Here is a 4,689-nt window from a genome sequence, read left to right on the forward strand (position 1 = left end):
TGCCAGCTGCTGGCGCCCCGGCTGCTCCTGGGCTTCCAGGGCCGAGCTGTTCTCTCAGCCCAACTTCAGGAAACACCGCCACCAGGAGTCTGAGTCCCTGAAGCCAAAAGAGGTCTGTGCCATGCAAACACTGCAGGTCTCAGTGCCTTCTCCATTAATGCAGCCACACATCGCTCCTATGGAGATAAAACATCGGTTGGTGCATCCCTTGGAAGCATGTAACTACTGAGGTGCTATACATAAATATCATGCATGCCTACAGCTGGATTGCTCTTACCCTTAGGTAGCCGTGCAAGTTTTTATGGTGAAGAGAAGAAATTAAGCAGGACACAAACAGACACATCACACCTGCACTGAACATTGCTACACAACATAGACACAGCAAGAATGAAATGGGAACTCTGTCAGTGATACAAGACTGGCTTTAAGAGTACTAGAGGCAGCACTCAGTGTGCCAGGAGGAAACTTTCCGAGCCCCAGGAGCACCATGCTGCAGAGTGCAGCCCTCAGCTCCACCTGGAACTGCACTTCCCTGCCCACTGCAACTGCTGCCAACAAATGAGAGAATGATTAATCAAAGACAAGATAAACAGAAGCAGCAACATGCAGATTTCAGAGCAAAACAGCACGATGTGGTAGCGTGACTCCAATTAATGCAGAGTTAACTCGAGTTGTATTGAAAATTAAAACCCAAGGTTATTCACTGTCTTAATCAACATCTATAGCTGCAGTTTTTCGAAACAATTTGTTGAGATTAATGGAGCCTGTTGTCTAAAATCTCTAGTGGAATTTTATATCTTCAGCTGAAATGAAGATCAAAGAGACCAAGAAGTTATTTTTGGCATCATAACAGTATTTTGTTATTGAATGCCACTACATTCATTAGCTATTTAAGATAAAAGTCCTTAAAAGGAGGCTTGTTTTTGAAAGGAAATTACGCTGTAATAAACCTGATGACAGCACACAGGGCTATTTTACTTGGCTTTAGAGTCACACTGAAGCTATCAACACCCTACAGCTACTTAAGATGCATGAGCAGAGTACTCTGCAATGCATAAGAGCATTAGTTTACTTTATTACAGTAAATAGCCGTAAATAAGCGTGTCTTTGTCCTGTATCCAAGGAAGTCTTAACATGCGGGGAGAAAAAAAAAACAAACTTACAGTTGCTCTGAGTTTGCCTTAAAACCAAGTACCAGCTGTATTGTGTCCTGTTTTCAAACCATGTTAAGATGAGCTCACTACAATTCTACAGACCAAACAGAACCGAAGTAACAGAAAACAGATGCCATGAATACAGTGGACTACAGTGTTTGTTATGTTTACCTGACAGTGACAATAATGCATCATTAAAAAAGTAAACGATGGTCACAAAAGTTATAGTGACAAAAAGGACATCACACTGCAACAGCCCGGAACAGCACTGTGAGGAACACAAAGCCTGTTAGACCCGCACCAATAAGGCAGAAAGCTGTGAGTAATATGGAAATAGGACCTTACTTTTGTGGTACAACTTCTGGGTTCTAAAAGCACTACCCAAGGTTCTCCAACTACGTGGCCAAGATACTGTTATTCTGGAGGATGAACCTTACCATACCTTTGCCAATCAATTAAAAGCAGTCATGGACAAACAAAATATGATTTCTGCTTGAAATGCTCTGCACACAGACACAAACTCAGTTGCCTGCAGCACAACTCACTCCAACAGGTTTGAAACTGGGCCCAGGAGAGCTACCTATAGCCATGCTGCTCCATGAAACTGAAGACATGCTGGTGCAGACCAAATGCTGAGAAGCAAGCTGCCATATTTCTAAGCAGAGCAGGGAGACAAAGATAATAATAACAACAGAATAGCAGCTGTGTTGCCATTGTGTGCTAAAGTACAGTTCTATGCTAATCAAAGAAATCAGTTGTAATTGAAAATTTCCCGCTTTTGTCATTTTGGAATTGTGCTATAAATCCATTTGCTCTAGCTCTTCTTCACCTTTCACTTCACAACAGAAATTACACAGGCACACATGCTTTAATTTCCCTGGTAAGGGTGTTACCCACAGCTTCTGATCCAGAATTCCGTAGTGCTCATGTACTACAATTTATCCTACAGGACGTTCTGAAGGAAGCTCCATTTTCAAAGTGATGAAAATTTAAATTATTAAGAACTTCTGTGGAGTGTGGGCAGAAGCGAGGAATGAACACACAACTTCTGTCTCCCCAAACTCTATGCTTTAAGATGAATCACTTCTGATTTCAGAGCTTATTGATTTTATATCCACACCTGGATGGATATTTACAGTGTACTTCTGTATCACTGAACAAGTCTTTATATCTGAATTTTCCTTGGCTGAATCATTCCTGTACAACAGTGTTTAGTTGCCCTCACCATTTTACATCTACTCCGGAGGAAAAGAAAACAATACAGATGCATCCATCCCTTCGCTCCAGTTAGGAAAGCCAGGACTGCACAGGAGGAGAGAGAACAACTTTGGTTTGAAGCTTCCCAAGATACTTGACTATGAAATAGACGGCACTGTTTCTGCGACTACAAAACAAACAAACAGGATTATGGCGGAAATTTCTGATCCTTTAGAAGTTTCAGGAACCAAACAAAGCTTGTCCATCTCCCATTTGTGAGCTGTTTGGTCCTGAAGGGACTTTGAACAAAACAGGCAAAGAAAAAGCACTGGGAGCCCAAACCCCTCCCTCCTCCAGTATTTTTAAATACAGAAGTAACACTGCACTCTCTAGCAGCATCCCAAATTCAGTTTTAATGCTCATAATTAAAAAAAAAAATTTCTAGATTATTATCACCATCTCATGTATTCAGTAACGAAGCAGGACAGAGCAGACAACATGAAGACCACAAATCATTCTGCCTACCTTCAATGTGAAGCAAAACCAAGCATTAGAGCAGCAAAGGGACCAGTAAATACACAGCATCTGCTGAGCTCCTGTCCCTACCACCTGCGTTTCTCTAGTGTTCTTTTAGTGTGTGCTAGGTTTTAAGCTACTGAAATAACAACTAAGTGCATCTGCAGGTGATTTAACAGGCAATTAAGCTTCATGACAATGAGTACAATCGGTCCTCATAAGAAACTAAAATTGCACTGAACAGAGCAAACAACTTTCAAAAGCCACAGAGACTTCGGCCATGGCTTTCTACCCTCAATCACTGAATCACATCAATGTACTATGCTGTGGCCACGCATGCCCTATGGGAACTTCAAAATGAAAAATCCCCAGATTTCCCTGTTAGTAAGGTAACAGATAGGAAAGTGTAAGGAGGTGTGACCAGGCTGCTGAGAGCTCAGCATTCATCCACCTACAGCCAGTCACCTCTGACCAGCACCCCCAGCTTGCCGAGTGAGTCACAGAACTGCCTTTTCACATTGAGGGCTGGCAATGTTTTCCCAAATAAGTAAGTGAGGCAGGAACCCAGACCTGCTTGCAGGACCAATGTGTTTCAAGATTCATCTAAATACTGTGATGTTAAATTTGAAAACATTTCCCTGAATGGAGCTTGTTCACTTTAAAAAGTCATGGTTGACTGATCATCACATTTCTTCAAATGCAGTGGAACAAAGAGAGATGCCACAAAAACTTATATTACAAAGCCTATAATGTCTGTCCTGTGGAAGTATTTGAAATCATGCCATGAAGCCTCTCCTCCTTCCTCTCAATAAACTCAATACTCCCCCAAGACCTTCCAAAAAAAAAAAAAGCAGCTTTTTAGTGATGTCCCAAATTTACATGTTAACTTATTGGTTTAACAGCATCATAAAAAGCATTAAAATAACACTGCACATTGGCAATGGCAAGACATACTAAAACACAGGAGGGAAAAGAAAGCAATGTAGGCAGCTTTTTCTGTTACTGAATTTAAATTATCACCATCATTTCAGTTTTTTTTTTTTTAATTATTTTATAGATCCTTTGCTTCAATGCAGATGAACAGTCTCTTCTTTAAGCTGACTCAAGTTACTTCTAACTACAACTCCAAGTGCATTATTACAGTCAAAATAAAACACAAGAGATTGACTTTTTCTGACAACATACAAGTGAGCATTTGTTTTACACTGTGTCAAAATGGCTTCAACTCTTAGTAACAGCTAATGTCTTGAGACACACTTCTCATTCCAGCAGCCCCTCTGGTGAGCATACGTAAAATACTGCAAGGCCTTTCTCTTCAGCTCACTTTTAGAAAACCATCAGTCTGTTGGAATACAGTGAAATATATACAGCAGCTCTACATTCTGCAAATTCATAATTTGGAAAACAGATTTATATTAAAAAGATCCTTTAGATGCAGAGTACGACTATTGGTATGCACATTCTATGTTCTGCAATAGCAATGAGGTACAATTCTGAACAGCTAGAACTTCTGAAACATTAAAGGTATCTGTTTCCTATAGGTGAGGAACCAGTAAATCCTCAGTCTGCCAGATTCCCTTGCTCAAAAAGCTCTCACTTGGAGAACTGGTTTGTAAAACATTTGAAACAAGACTTTAACGAGAAGTAAAATACTTATCAGTACCAGTTCAGTGTATATTAGCTGCACTTTCCCAGTAATGCTGCAACAACACAGTGAGTCTGGGTTAGTGTTAGCATTGTAACAGAAGTCACCCTTGGGACATCTCCCCACGGCCTGCAATTAGGCCTGATTACCTCCTGAATCAACACAACAGGTAAGAGA

The sequence above is a fragment of the Meleagris gallopavo genome, chromosome 13 (genome assembly GCF_000146605.3).
Source record: "Meleagris gallopavo isolate NT-WF06-2002-E0010 breed Aviagen turkey brand Nicholas breeding stock chromosome 13, Turkey_5.1, whole genome shotgun sequence".
Classification (NCBI taxonomy): Eukaryota; Metazoa; Chordata; class Aves; order Galliformes; family Phasianidae; genus Meleagris; species Meleagris gallopavo.